Source organism: Bos taurus, chromosome 15 (genome assembly GCF_002263795.3).
Source record: "Bos taurus isolate L1 Dominette 01449 registration number 42190680 breed Hereford chromosome 15, ARS-UCD2.0, whole genome shotgun sequence".
Classification (NCBI taxonomy): domain Eukaryota; kingdom Metazoa; phylum Chordata; class Mammalia; order Artiodactyla; family Bovidae; genus Bos; species Bos taurus.
The window spans coordinates 63194194-63210519 of NC_037342.1; the positions used below are offsets into that span (position 1 = coordinate 63194194).

Sequence of the window (16326 nt, forward strand, 5' to 3'; positions counted from 1 at the left end):
CTTTCAAAGGAGCGTTAATCCGCTGAAGTCATCGAGTCAGAAAACATTTGCTTCTCCATGTCTTGTGTCTGAACTGTGTGTGAGAGAGGAAGTAGGAGGGAGCGAGGAAAGGATGGAGGAAAGAGAGAGAATGCATTTTATAGAGCCTTACTTTGCAGAGGTCATTTTTAAAACTATTCGTCTGGTTTCTCACTTGTCTGCTATGGTGTCACTCTCTTACGCTATTTAGTCTCTGTTAAAAAAAATTGATTATCATCTTTTCTATACAAACTTACAGATACACAGATAACCCCAATCAACGTTTTGGATATGAAGTTGTTGAGTTTAAATGGATGCCACAGGGTGACATGAGTGAAGAAAAAAATCAGCTGTGGTTCTCATAAAGCTCAGGAAATTGCTAACTCAGTGCTTCCCTAAAACCTGTATTACGCTCATGTCTCCCTAGGACGTATTTGCCTGTTTTGATTTGTCTTCCTTGCTGGGCACCTCTATCTCCAACACCTAGCACAAGGCCTGGCAAATACCAGGCTCTTAACAGAAATCTGTTGCTTGACTGAAGGAAGAAATGAATGAACCTAGCATTTAAGGGTCAGCCATTATCTAAAACATTTATAAAATTAGAATATCAGCTCGAAAATGGACTTGTAAAAATTTTCCATCTTTTTGACATTGTTTTATTAAATGCCTATTATAGACTGAAAGCTGACTAAACAAAGTCAGCTGTTAAACACACATAAACACACACACAGGGTCCCTGCTTTTGTGAAGTTTACAACCCGGGGAGAGGGGAGAGATAGGGGTCCGGCATAAATACATAAAGTCACAAAGTACAAATGGTGATAGGTGTTCCCAAGGATACTATCAGGAATGGTGAGAGGATAAAGGGTATGGGGGAGTGACACCAATTTAGCCAAGTCCATTTGTCTCTTCTCTGAGTAACTGACATTTAAGCTAAAGCATGGGGAATGAGAGTGGGACTTCCCAGGTGGCTCAGTGGTAAAAAATCTGCCTGCCAGTGCAGGAGACTTGAGTTTGGTCCCTGCATCTAAAGATGTTCTGGAGGAGGAAATGGCAACCCACAGTAAAGCGTCTATCTGTAATGCAGGAGATCCAGGTTCGATCCCTGGGTTGGGAAGATCCCACTCCAGTACTCTTGCCTGGAAAATCCCATGGATGGAGGAGCATGGTAGGCTACAGTCCATGGGGTCGAAAAGAGTTGGACACAACTGAGTGACTTCACTTTCACTTTTCAGTATTCTTGCCGGGATAATCCCATGGACAGAATACCCTGGTCAGCTATAGTCCATGGGGTGGCAAAGAGTGGGACACGACTGAGCACACACACACACACACACACACACACACACACACACACACGGGGATGAGAAAGTGTCAAATATTAAGCTAGTAAATAAGCACATTTGGGCAAGGCGGGGGATGGGGTGGGTGGTGGGTGTGGGAGAGAAGGAAGAGCCTTCCCCACACCCCGGGGCAGGGTCTGCTGCTTCTGTGACTCTCTACCCAATGTGCTACAACATTCAAACTTGATTTGATTCATTTGGAATTTAGAATCCATGCTAATTTGCATGCTTGGCTAGGTGTCAGTGTCTATAGGAACCCATGTGTTCAAAGTGTAAAGAGGGTGATTTCCTTTATGTGAAGTGGCATATGATCATGAAGGAATGTCCTGAGAGTGGGCTAGGTGGTGGCTGGTGAGTTGTATTCGCTTCTCTTCAAGATTGTCTGGGGCCTCTTACCATTAGCTTCCATATTTCAGATCTGCTCTGTCTATTCAATTTCTCCTATATATATATATTTTTTTGCTGACAGTAGTTACATGTGGGGGGCGGGGTCTGAGGATTTGCAAGGAGAAGAGTCTTATTTTTCATCTTATTCTCCCTTTTGAATATTTTTAACTATGAGTTTTTTATAACTTACAAAACTATTAAAATTGTAAACTACAGATACACTTCTGTTTAACACGCCACCTTATGACCATTGCTGGGAATTAGTTTTCTTTCTTGTTTTCTGATTATTAAGGCAGTACAAGCACAATGCAATTAGTTTGGGAAAACTCAGGAAAAAAAAAAAAAATTTGTCATAACTGAATGACCCAGAGATTACTACCAATATTCTCTTGGTATACAGAAGTCCCTGCTTAGTCAAGATTTCACTTCCCACAATTTATGTTACTCATAGTCAACCACATACCAAAAATATTAGTGGGAAATTCCAGAAATAAACAATTTATAAGTCTTAAACTCTGTGTAGCCTGATAAAACTGGGCCCAGAGCTCGGACATGCCCTGGATGAGAATTATCTCTGTGTCCGTGAAATCTTGCTCTTTAGTCACATAGTAGGCATCTTGGTTATCAGTCCAACAGTCAGGCATCACAGTGCTTATGTTCAAGGAACCCCTACTAGTTAATAATGACCTCAAAGCTCATTAGTGTAGTGATGCTGGCAATTTGGACATGCCAGAGTAAAGTGATAAAGTGCTTCCTTCAAAGTGAAAAGGTGAAAGTTCTAGATTTAATAAGTAATGGAAAAAAATCTTTACCATGCTGAAGTTGCTCAGATCAATGGTAAGAACAAGTTTTCTATCCATGGAATTGTGACGAAGGAAAAAGAAATTTATGTTAGTTTTGCTGTTGCACCTCTAACTGAAAAACTTAGGGCCATAGTGAGTGAGAGTGCTGAGTTAAGATGGAAAAAGCATTAAATTTGTACACTAGGATATTTTGAGAGAGAGAGACCATTCACGTATATTTTTTTTTACAGTGTGTTCTTATAATTGGGGCTTCCCAGATGGCTCTAGTGGTAAAGAACCCTCCTGCCAATGCAGGAGATGTATCAAGGGCTGGATCCCTGGGTTGGGAAGATCCCCTGAAGGACGGCACGGCAATCCACTCCAGTATTCTTGCCTGGAGAATCTCATGGACAGAGGAACCTGGCGGGTTATAGTCCATAGTGTTGCAAAGAGTTGGACACGATTGAAGTGACTTAGCATGGATGCATTGTTATAATTATTGTATTTTATTATTATTGTCCTTAATGTATTACTGTACCTTATATATTTATAAATTAAACTTTACCACTGGTTTGTATGTACAGAAAAAAAAAGTATATCTGGGATCCAGTACTATCCACAGTTTCAGGCATCCAACTGGGAGTCCTAAACTGTAACCGCCTTGGATAAAGGGAGAAAACCGTATGTCTTTCCCAATGCCTCTTAAAAAATAGGATCCGATTCTACTTGTTCATTTATAACCAATTTTTTAAAACTTGGTATATGTAGGCACCTTTCTATGGCAATAAATCTCAAGCTTCTGAATGGATATATAATAATTTATAATTATATATATTTGGATGAGCATTTAGATTTCAATTTTCAGCACATAATTAACTTTTAATCTGAGTTTTCATGAAATTTTTTGTATCAGCCACCATCCTAGGATTATACTTGATTCCTCAAAATTCTTCCAACTTGATACTTACTTGGTAATCAAGAAACAGAATTTTCTTTGCAGGTATATGTTCCACTGGGTGCAAACTTGATACATGAAAATCTAAACTTCAAAATTATTCCTTAACTTCACTAAACAATTTAAATAGCAAATCTCACATCTTTTACTCAAAATGCCCTTTCGAAATGTATCAGCTTTTCAGAAGTTTGGCAATGAAGGTAGGGAGGGATGTCTCGTGAAATGTCTAATGGTTTATTTTAAGACCACCTCAGGTATTCTGTGCAGAGGTGGGATGGGAGGGGCAGGGGGCGAGAGTGCACTGATAAAGGCCAGTGCTCTGATCACAGGTGTTACCAGCTGACTTGGCAAGTCAGACAGGTGATGGGGGTGGGACAAGAGGCAGAATTCCGGGTATCAGAATCAGACGTGGGTAGGCTGGAGGGATTCTAGCTGTGGAAGCCCCCACATACTTGGACTTGGAAAAGGGATCCTCAGCCAACTGTGTGTATGTGTGTGTGTCTGCTCAGTCATGTCTCCTGCGACCCCATGGACTGTAGCCTGCCAGGCTCCTCTGTCCATGGGATCTCCCAGGTAAGAATACCAGAGTGGGTAGCCATTTCTTTTGCCAGAGCATCTTGCCGACCCAGGGCTCGAACCCGCATCACCTGCACAGGCAGGCGAATTCTTGACCGCTGAGCCACCAGGGAAGCCTTCCTCAATTACTCTCCAGCAAAACAGAACAGCAGCCAGGGCTGGACTGTCTTCATGCCAGATCAGCCTGTCCGTCTCCAAGTCAGCAAATACACAAAGATCCATTCCACACTCAAACCTGACATTCCCCTTAGTTACAATCCTGTGATTTCCAAAAAGATTATTTTCTGTTTCTTTTCAGCTATAGCAACCTGCTCTCTTAAATAGCTTCTTTATCTGGTGGGGCAATTACAGCCTGTGACTAACAGCTGCAGTTCATAAACATGAGTTTCACTGTTTGGGTCAGTAGTTCTTAGTGTTTTCTGAATGGCAACTCCCCCAGCTGATCTTGGCGTTAAGAGAAGCACCTACCATCCGCACTCCGGTTGGTACTCAATAATGCAGTTTACTGTTGGAGGATTCTGTTTCCCCATTATAAAAGACGTGACATTTTTATTAAAGGTGAAAGACCTTAAATCTAATACCAAATGTATTTCTGTATGTTGGTTTGACTGGTGATTTTAACTTTCCTCATTGAGTTTTTCCTTATATTCCAAATGATCTACAATAGGCAGGTCTTTCTTTTTTTTTTTTGAAAAAAAATGCCCTTTCAAAAAGTCATTCACAACTATAAAAATTTTACGAGAAAATCTGCAGGACCTAGGACTTGATAAAGGGCTCTTAGATATGACACCAAAGGCACAGTTGATAAAAGGAAAGAAATCTATAAATTATACTTTGCTAAAATTAAAAGCTTTTGCTCTGTAAAAGATATTGTTAAGAAGATGAAAAGACAGGCTCCAAACTGGGAGAAAATATTATTTGCAACAACTGCACGTTAGCATCTCAGAGGATGGGAAGCGCATTTATTGAGCCCTTACGATGTGGCAGGCCCTGGACCAAAGCCTTTACATTTATCAACCCGTTTCAGTCTCACAGCATTTCTATCAGGCAGGAGCTGTTACCATTCCTATGTTAAAATTTAGAGGCAGAGGCTGGAAGTTTCAGGGTCTAGTCCAAGACCCTATCCCTGGGGCCAGGATTCAGTCCAAACCTGTTCATCACCCAAGTGTGCTAAGAGCCTGCCTTCTGGAGCCAGACTTCCTGGGTTCAAATCCTACATACCTCCTTGGTAGCTATTTGACTTTGCCTCCATTTCCCCAACTGTATAATGGGATTAATAATAATACCTACCTCATAAGGTTGTTGTAAAAATTAAAAACATGAATCTGTCTGTGGCTAAGAGCTATGTGCTTGGCACATAGCAAGGGCCATGTGAGTGATCACTATTGTTATGCTGGTGTTATTATTTTACTGACTCTTAGGAGAAAAGTAAATGACCCAAAGAGACATAATTTCATGTTGTCTCAAGAGATTTCTCCTGGCCAAGTAACACAAGACAGGCTGCCTCCAGGCTGCTGCTCCCAGCCCCAGGGCTTTCAGCAAAGTGAAACCGGCCATTTCCAAAGTCAAATTCTTCAGGGCAGCATTAAGTCTTTGTCTTATCGGGAAAGGCCTGAGGGTAGGAGAGGACAACTCTTTTATGTAAGAGCCAGCAATGGATTTCCTTTGAAGAAACTTGCCTTTTACAAGTATTTGTTTCGGAGTATTCAGTGATCTTATTTTGTATATCTCTGTTGCCGCAACATACCATGGACTGTCAGTATCCCCTTTATTACAGAAAATACAGTCCTTAGTGCCTTTCAATCTAATCAGATTAAAGAAACAATTCAGAAAACTCATCTTTATGATTCTCTTCTTCTAGAACAACTCAGGTACCTAAAATTACCAAAAGATAACAAGAGACATCACCTGCCTGACAGTGGTTATAGAAGTAAAGAGTCCAAGAGCTGAGGCTTTCTTAACTCCTCCAAATGGGTCACAATTATGAGACAAATGATGTCTTCAGTCAGGGCCAGGGAGTTCAGTTTCAACCCCAATCAACAGTCCTATGAAAGACTTCTCTTTGAGAGACTCTGAGGTTTCCTTTTGAGATGGGAGCTGAGGGAAGATGGAGCCCAGCTTAAGTGCCCTGGGTGGGTCTCATAGAGCTCAGGGGGATACCAGTAGAGCCCTTTCTGGGCAGAACACTGGAAATGGAACTGCTGGCATAGCACCCTATGCCAGATGTATATCTTGATGCAAACTCCAGGTTATCTTGGCCTTCAGGAAGAACAGGGCTTACAGCTGATTTAGTTTAGGAAGGAGCTCTCTCACCAGGATCCCTGAGTACAAAGAACACCTGATTTGGGGTGAAAAACCCACCCCAGGGCTGGTGTCCTTGAAAAGTCCCCTTAGAATCTCTAGAGTTTTGTTTTCATTTCTATAAAGACTCATAAGTCTTTAGGATTTGGAAACTTACCTGGATATGATTTTATCAGCATCCTTTATCCTATAGGTGGTACAGTGGTAAAGAATCTGCCTGCCAATGCAGGAGATACAAGAGATATGGATTTGATTGGAGATATGGATTGGGAAGATTCCCCTGGAGAAGGAAATGGCAACCCACTCCAGTATTCTTGCCTGGAAAATTCCACAGACAGAGGAGCCTGCTGGGCTACAGTCCCTGGGTTTGGAGAGTCAGACATGACTTAGCGACTGGAAAACAACAATACACTAATAGAAGGCACTAAACTCCATATCCCAGTCACCTCTTTGAACTCTTCATTTTATGATGAAGAAACTGAAGCCCAGAGTCACACAGCGCTATAAGGGCCTGGAACCCAAGACTTCTGACCCCAGCCTAGTTCTCTACCCTCTGAGCCACCCTGCCAAAATGACAATTTAAAGGATGACTTCCTGATCACTCCTTCTCTCTTTTACAAGGCCACTGGGTCACCACACTGCAGATAATTCACTCCATAAGCCAACTCAGAGCTGTAGGGAAAGAGCAAATTAGCCAAGACAGCAGTAGTCAGGCTCTCTCACCCCCACGGCCTCTCACTCTTGGCCCACGTTTTGCAAACAATGATTATGTAACAGCTGAGATCATTTGTATAGCACTGTGCCGTCTCATAACCTATATAAGCACCACCTGAAATGCTTTTGTAGTCAAGTTGTGTTGAGTCGAGTCTCATAGTAGTCGTTGCTGCTACTGTGTCAGCCATTAGAGGGTAAAGCATGTCTGCTTTGCCAAGGTGACTTAAGAATTTCTGCAGTTCCTATGGCTCCTCACATCTTCTTCCAGCTCCGCCCTGCCTGCCCTGCCAGTGAGACAAGAGCACTCTGAAGCATGTCTCATCATGAACCAGGACTTCGGTTCAAATGGAGAAAGAGGATTCAGCGAGTTTTGGGGGGTGCGGGGTTGAGGGGGTACTGAACTCATTAAAAGACACTGCAGAACAATCCTGCTGATTCAGAATGACGAAAGAATGGTCTTTCTGATTATCCAGTGGTTTTGCTCATATTTATGGAATGAATGAATATATGGAGCTTTGAAATGTAATACCAGCCATTCTACTGAATTTAATTCCATCTTTCTTCCCCTGGTATGTTAAGGTCATAATGAGTATGGATTTCCACTCTGGAGAAGTCAACTGATGAAGAACAGGGGTTGGCAATCTTCCCGTTGGTGTATTTTTGGTAAATTGCTGACTCTGATGCAGAAGGTGAGGATGATCAAGCTGACTCTTCTCTCTCTCTCTCCTTTAAAAGTAAATCCCTCACATCAGTTTGCTTATCTTTCACTTATCCTTTTCTCATAAAAATATCTTCGGGAATGTACACACACACCCAAGTCAAGTTATCTGATCTCCTGTTGACTGGAACATAGTTACCTAATCAATAGGACCATCACACACAGGATTATGTCTTAAACTTTTCTCTTGAATTCCTGGTTAACAAGGCTGAAGATGTGCCATGGGGCACTTGATTCTTTTTACTTCATTTAGGAGCATGGATGCTGAAGCCAAGAAGCAGAAATCAGCCAACTGACAGAAGTGGCAACTAGACACAAAACAACTTAGTGATGGGTTCAAGAAGATGGGGTCAATTTAAAATTTTTTTAATTTATTCTTCAGTTACAACTGAATATATTTTTGAGCAGGCAATGAATTAAAACACAAAGAACAGTAAGCAGAGAAACATATGTTAGGTAAATTACAGAGACTTTTTAGTGAAACTATTTTTTAACTTACTGCAATTCAACTCAAGATAATATTTTTATATTTTCAAGTTAATTTTTACATCACAAATCAAGATTTATCTATGTTCAGATAGGTTCTGCTGGCTTATGTCCAAAAGGCTTTGCTCTCTGGAGAGAAGTATTCCTTGCTTTTAAAGCACTTATTAACACTTTTTACTTGTCAGGAATTATGCCCAGTATCAAGGCTATGAAGGACTAGACACAGCCCCTATCCTGGTGGGGTGGGGAGGGATTGTCATGGAGACTATATGCTCAAACATTTTCCCGCCTCACCATCATTTTCCATCTTACAATGCCACCAATCTGAGCTTTATAGATAGTTTCTCTGTACAGTTTCTGTACATTTGATAATGATCCTTAATTCAATTCACCTGACCTCTCAAAATCTTGCCATGCTTTATTTTTTCCTTTCTTTAACTTCTTTTTTTCCCCCTGGGTTCGTTCTTCCATGCCAGCTGTCACTGTGACACAATGAAGAGCTAAACTGAGAAGGTTCTGCTCACCTCTGATTTCCCACACTGGGCTCAAACAGTAAGAGTTTTGTTATGAACTATCTTCCCAAATTTGCCCTAGCCCATTTATCCCTAGAGTGTTTTCTTTTATGTTAATAAACCATCATTTTATGTGTGCATGCTAAGTTGCTTCAGTTGTGCCTGACTCTTTGTGACCTTATGGACTGTAGTCTGCCAGGCTCCTCTGTCCATGCGATTCTTCAGGCAGGAATATTGGAATAAGTTGCCATGCCCTCCTCCAGGGGATCTTCCTGACCCAGCGATCAAACCCATGGCTCCTTCGGCTCCTGCATTGCAGGCGGTTTCTTTACCCCTGAGCCACCGGGGAACCCCTCACTGTTATATGCTGAAGCATTATTTGTAATAGTTAACGGGAAAAAAAGCACAGCAGTTGCCTATATCTCCATCCATGGAAAGGGGGTTAAGTAAACTATGGAATAGCCATACGATAGAACCCTCTCCAGGCTTTAAAAAGAATAGAGGGAGGCCTCTAAAAAAGCTGAACTCATAAAAGCAGAAATTTTAAAGTGGTGGTTGCCTAAGGTTGGAGTTTGAAGGAAATGGGGAGATAGTCATCAAAATGCACAAAGATTCAGTCCTGCATGATGCATAAGTCCTGGAGATCTAACGGACAGCATGGTAACTCTAGTTACTGTATTGTATTCTTGAAGTTTGCTGAGAGAGTAGAGCTTTCCACCACATAGAAAAATATGCTAACTATGTAAGGTAATGGACATGTTAACTAGCTCAGTTATGGTAACCATTTCACAATGTATATATAAACACCAAATCATCATATTGAGCCCCTCAGATACATACCACTCTGATTTGTCAAGTGTATCTCAGTAAAGCTGGGGGGAGGGAATGAGAGGTCGGTTGGAGCAAGTATCTATGATACATTATAAAGTTAGAAAAAGGCAAGTTGCAAAACTAGGTGCAGTGAGACTCGGCTTGAAAACACATATGTGAATCTGTATAACATGCGCCTGAATACACACACACACAGTATTAAAGGGAAAAACTATAGGAGACGCGGAGTACGTGACTGGGAGCTGGTGAAGTTTAGTGGGTGAGTTAGGGGAGGAGCAGATGAAAGGAGAAATGTCACTTTCTCATGCTACACTTCTCTATCAATTATGTTGACAATAGATATACTTTTGCAATAACTGAATAAATAGGAGAAATATCTTATTTTCCTAGACATTTTAAAACCGTACATTCTTCTAGGATCGCATAGCTGTTGAGTTTCCACTCCTTTTGATAATACACTTATCTCTTTTATGGCTTCAGGGAATTAAGGCCCCAGACGGACAAGTCTGTGCCCTCACTTTCCTATTTGCCCCTTCTGCGGGTTCTCCAGCCCCTGGGATCATGAGCGATTCACAATTACTCACAGCTTCCAGGTCCCCTACGAGTTTTGTAACTATTCTGCACTTGTCCTTTGAAACCAATGTCATTTTAAAGCTTCAGAGTCTATCTTCTGCAGAGCTCTGGAGCATTCCTGGGGTAACAGGGTGTTAGCAATATTTCTCTGGGCTCAGCAGTCTGCCCTTCCTGTCCGTGAATGGGAAACCTCTCAATAACTCCGGCTGAGTTATTACACTGTTTAATATAAGGGGCTTGAGCATCCGCTGATTTTGGCTTCTGCAGAGGCTCCTGGCACCAAATCCCCACGGATAACGAAGGCCAATTGTATTTCGTTCAGGTGTATCATTCACTGTTTCTTGGTCACATCATAGGTGGACTTGGCCCTGGAAAATCTATCCACCAGTCCCTGAAAGCAAGCTAAAGAGGGATTATTCTCATCTCACAGACCAGGAAACAGCCATCCAAGGTTGACTGGGGCTGCCTAGACCACATGGCAGGGTGATGGAAAAAATATTGGGATTAAAACCTAGAGTCCCAAGTTGAAGTTCTCGGCATACTATTAATATATTGGGTTGGCCAAAAAATTCACTTGGATTCTGTAATAACTTATGAAAAACCTGAATGAACTTACTGGCCAACCCAACATTTTCTTTAAGCAAAATTTGAACTCCCTGAGCCTCAGTTTCCTTGTCAATAAAATAAAAATTATAAAACTTGCCTTCTATAGCACTGCTGTTACATGAGTGTGTATACAATGTTCTGCATTTTGTAAAGTACATATTATTTATTATATAATTACATAAGAGGACCAACAACCAGGAAATTCTATATGAATTAGTTATATCTTCGAGGCTGCATATCCAGCTAGGTTTCTGTCGGATTTTCTTTTGCCCAAAATAGAAATTTAAAATTTTCTTTGAAGCATCTTAGAAGCCATTCCTTTACCTTGAATAGTCTTGTTCTTTAAATTCAAGTGTTTTTTTATACTCTAAATATTTCTCTAAATGGGTTTTAAAAGGGGCACAAAAGTATCAGTTCCAGGAAGAACGCAACAACACTCTCCCAGAATGCCATGCCAAATTGCATAGCACTCTGAAAGCAGATTAAAGTTGTTTCAAATGCTTCAAAGAGAAGAAAAAAATCTAATCCCCCAAGGTTCCCTTTAAATCCATATTCCTTAATTTCAGTAAATTTCCCAAGTCTTTTAAAAGACCCAAATATCATTTTACAGTTTGGAAGTAGTAATGGAGAACAGTTCCTAATTTTTTAGAATGTTCTTTTTTTCCCCCCCTTTAAAAAGTAAAGCTCAGTAAAGCTGGTCTTTCTCATAAAGGAGCCGGCCCAAGTTGAAGACAGCCCGCCTGGCTTGGGGGGAGTGGGCGCAGCCATCTCCAGGGCCCTGAGCCTGGAGTTTATGGCTAATGGCTACCTGGAGAATTCCTTCAAGAAGCAGAGTCAGGCATTTTCCCTGTTATTTCTGGGCGAGATTTGCATGTCTGTCATTGTGGGAAGAACGCCCAGTCTCCTCACTGTGTAACACTGAAGGAAAGAAAGTTTCCAAATGAGAAGAAAAACAAGCCGGGCTGCAATAGAGGCTAGCAGGACCATTTTCACTGCTTTGGAAAAACTGCTCTTCTTAAGCCATCTTCACCTGCCAGGAGAGGCAAACTGTTTTCCTGAAACACTTTTTGTAATTCTTCCCTTTCTGACCTATGAAAACAGTCATAAACGCCCCAATTACCACAATGAGTATTCATTGAGATTAACACGTACCAAGCACTGTGCCAAAGGTCCCACATGCTGTATTTCATGAGATCTGCTCAGCAGCCTTGAGGCAGATACTATTATTAGCCCCATTATACAGATGAGAAAGTTGAGGTCTAAAGAAATAACTAAGCACTCAAGTGACACGCAGAGGCTTAAATGGTTGAGCAGGGACTCCAAACCAGATCTTTCTGACTCCAAAGTCCAGGTTTAACCAGAATAACGCACTGCCTAAATACAGTCCCAAGCCAGTGCAGCCCCTAGTTCGTGTTGAACACGTCTGTTCTACCTCAAATCTGAACTGTTATTTTAATTAACAATAGCTGCCTGTGTCCAGCTAAGTGGTTTACATGCCTGGTCTCATTTAAGGCTTCCCAGCAGATTCAAATGATATTAACTACCCTGGAAATACTTTCTGCCTCTTCTGTCACTCTCTTCTTTTTCTCCTGTTTCTTTCTCTCTCCCTCTTCATCTCAGAAACATCGAGTGCCTTGGGTTGTATTTTCACCTTGCCTTCAGCCTGGCTTAAAATGCAGACTGTGCAGTGAAGGAGATAGGTGCATCTTTTCAGGTGCTTTCCGCTTTTGTTTGAGGGGAAGTTACAAGTGCCGGTCGCTGCTCTCCAACTTCAGGACACCTCCGCGTGGATGGTGCCAGAGTGGTGACCTCAGACCACAGCTTGAACGCCCGATTACAAGTAATCCAGCTCCAGAGGTGATAGCATGACCTCTCTTTTAAAAAGGAGATAAAAATAGCCAAGAAACAACACTTTACTCAGTTCTCTGAAAGGCTGGCATCCTTCCAGGATAGACTTATGTACTTTTTGTACTTGGAGGAAAAAAAGAGATGGGATTTGATCCAAGAATGGTCCTACAAACGAGAGAAATATGGAGCAAGCAGCTGGAGCAGAGCAGCCAAGTGGTACCACCAGCTGCAGGCCCATTAATTAACATTCCCTGGTATGTAGCAGCTCCAGTGACCTTGATTCTTGTTGAATTCACCGAGATAACTTTCACAGAGTCTCTACTTTTCTCACTGCGGTGTATTTATCCAAGGAGTACCTTGCATATTTCCCCCCATCTCTCCAAGCAGTAAATTTATTCTAATTGCAAAGAGATACAGTAAAAGCCTGATTGAACGCTTGGCAGTTTATAGAGATTTATTTCTGGGGCTTAAGGGGGTTTTTAGAGTGTGTGACTAGAGCAGGGTTGAGGGGAGCTGAGGAAAGGAGCCCAAGAGAAAATGTAGATTTAATGGATCTATAAAATGACCCCGCAGTAGATAAATGCTTGTTCCAAAGAAGCTTAAACAGCCTGACCCAAACCAGGGTCTGTGACAGCCAGTCCGACACGAGGTGTCTGAAGCATTGCATATTTCTCTTTGGGTTTTCAGGTTTCCATATGAAATTTGTTATTCCCCAGGCAGAGGTGAGAGAGAGGGGAAATCTGTTTTCCAGAGGGAAGAAAGCATATTTAACGGCAAGTTTCTAAGTACTGAAAGCTATGAAGAAAGTAAACCTCAAGCACCTGCCCTTAAAATCACCTTGCCTTTTCTCTAACTTTCTGGAAGCTCAACTCTGAATTTTCAGCCTAGGATCCTAGAAGGTGGATCATGAGAACCTGTCCTTTGTAGCAAGATTTCTGCATAGGAACCAGCAGCTTTCCAAAGGGCAGTTATCCCAGGCACTTTCAGCTCATGGTGAGATAGGGGGCCACTATCCTTTGACAGAGCCTTCAGCTTAGAATAGGCCATGCATGCACATATTGCTAAACTTTTCCACGAAATCCTTCTAGGCTTTTGATCCCATGAGTGACATTCATCTTTTTTGCAGCTGCTTTGCAAGTTTCACTGAGGATGAATTTTAGGACTTTCAACTGTTGAATTTGTTATATTGTAAATCTAATCATTACTAAAATGGAGACATCTGTTCTGGGGAAAGAAGCAAAACAGAAAAAGCTCTATAGTAGACACCAGTGGGGAAGTAGTTTGGAGAGTGAATGCACTGGTCTCTTTGGCCAGGGGCTAAACAGGGATTGGGTCAGCTTCTTGGGGTTCCCTGTGTCAGCTTTAATAATATAATAGCACCAGTTATTTGGGGCTTCCCTGGTGGTTTAGCTGGTAGAGAATCCTCCTGCAATGCGGAAGACCTGGGTTCAATCCCTGGGTTGGAAAGATCCTCTGGAGAAGGGAAAGGCTACCCACTCCAGTATCCTGGCCTGGAGAATTCCAAGGACTGTATAGTCCATGGGTCACAAAGAGTCGGACATGACTGAGCGACTTTCACTTTTCACCAGTTATTTTATCAGCAAAAGTGAGTTTTTTCGGTAATAGCCAGAGGAATTGCAACTCAGAGTATTAAATTGTGGAAGACCGTAGGCAAACCCAGGGAACAAAGAAGGGAAACTAGCTTTTATAGGGGAAAGGGGAGACTTGGGAGGGAGGAAGCTGGGAGTCAAAGCGTGGAAGCTTCTCATTGGTTGGACTGCTCCAGTCTGGGATTGGCTGCACAATCCTTCAGGGAGAGAGGTTTTTTCCTTCCCGTTGGACAGTGAAGTAGGCAACACTTGCCTGTGGGAGATGTAGGAGAGCTATAAGGGTAGTCTCTTCCTGTTTGAGGTAATTAAGGATCCCTGGAGGGCATGAGAGCGCCCCCTATAGGCCTGAACTGCCACTAATTGTAGCTGAGTTTTCTTTTAATTCTACACCAGCCTGTTTCTTTTTCTTCTTCTTTTTTTTTTTTTTTTTAGGAATTGGCATAAGGGAACCCTAGGTGGAAGAATAAAACTTTTTGAATGTTTAACACTCATACAAAAAAGCATTTTAACATGTTGTTTTAAAGTTAAAACCCAAATCAAGAAGTGTAATATTGTGAATTCTCTCCTCATAGCATCTCTTATGCTTCTAGAGATAACCACTATCAGACATTTTATGGGAATCATAGCTTTGTTTTTTAAGACAATTATTTAGCACCTAAGTATGCATCTACATAGAACAGAGTTTAATTTTATGTGTTGGAACTTGATAAATGGAATTAAGGCCTTGCTCTTTTTGTTCTTTTGCTCAACCTCGTGTTTGTAAGAGTCATCCAGGTTGTATGTAGTTATAGTTCGTGTTTATTATAGCACAATATTTTTCATTTAGCCATGTACCATTGATGAACTCTCTGGGTTATTTCTAGTTTGGAGATGTTGATAATGAAGCTGCTGGGAGCATTCTTGTGCATATACACAGGGAGCATGAGAATTTGGTCAGCTTGCCTGATTAATGTCAAACAATTCAATTTAAACACATCTTGAATCAAGGCTTGTCCGAGGTTGAATGGCAAAATGGACAAGATTTGTCACTTGCTCATTCAGTAAATACAAACCAAACTTCTGTTGTAGGAATAGGAAATATATGACCCAGGCTGCCTCTCTTCCCTTCTGTGCTCAGAGCAGACATCACTAGTTTATAAGAGTGTGCTTTCCTGTTAAGCCTGGATGTGGCTTCAGTCATAGGCAATGTGGTCCTCAAGGCACATTGCTAACGATTGAATGTGAGGGGGTGTGATGGTTAATTTTCTGTGTCAACTTGGTTAGGCCACAGTACCTAGATATTTGGTCAACATCATTCTAGATGTTTCTGTGACATGGAAAGAGCAAGAGAGTTCCAGAAAAACATCTATTTCTGCTTTATTGACTATGCCAAAGCCTTTGACTGTGTGGATCACAATAAACTGTGGAAAATTCTGAAAGAGATGGGAATACCAGACCACCTGATCTGCCTCTTGAGAAACCTATATGCAGATCAGGAAGCAACAGTTAGAACTGGACATGGAACAACAGACTGGTTCCAAATAGGAAAAGGAGTACGTCAAGGTTGTATATTGTCATCCTGCTTATTTAATTTATATGCAGAGTACATCATGAGAAACGCTGGACTGGAAGAAACACAAGCTGGAATCAAGATTGCCGGGAGAAATATCAATAACCTCAGATATGCAGATGACACCGCCCTTATGGCAGAAAGTGAAGAGGAACTAAAAAGCCTCTTGTGAAAGTGAAAGTGGAGAGTGAAAAAGTTGGCTTAAAGCTCAACATTCAGAAAATGAAGATCATGGCATCCGGTCCCATCACTTCATGGGAAATAGATGGGGAAACAGTGGAAACAGTGTCAGACTTTATTTTTCTGGGCTCCAAAATCACTGCAGATAGTGATTGCAGCCATGAAATTAAAAGATGCTTACTCCTTGGAAGGAAAGTTATGACCAACCTAGATAGCATATTCAAAAGCAGAGACATTAGTTTGCCAACAAAGGTCCGTCTAGTCAAGGCTATGGTTTTTCCTGTGGTCATGTATGGATGTGAGAGTTGGACTGTGAAGAAGGCTGAGCGCCAAAGAA

At 41.6% G+C, this 16326-nt stretch overlaps 1 long non-coding RNA gene across 1 annotated transcript in view; it reads left to right on the forward strand.

Annotated features, from left to right (window-relative positions):
• The window catches only part of LOC112441650 (uncharacterized), a 53272-nt gene that overhangs the window by 25532 nt on the left and 11414 nt on the right, over positions 1–16326 (forward strand). The window contains exon 2 of the long non-coding RNA XR_003029496.2: positions 7656–7765. This is a non-coding gene — a long non-coding RNA (uncharacterized lncRNA). The remainder of the gene's footprint in view (positions 1–7655; positions 7766–16326) is intronic.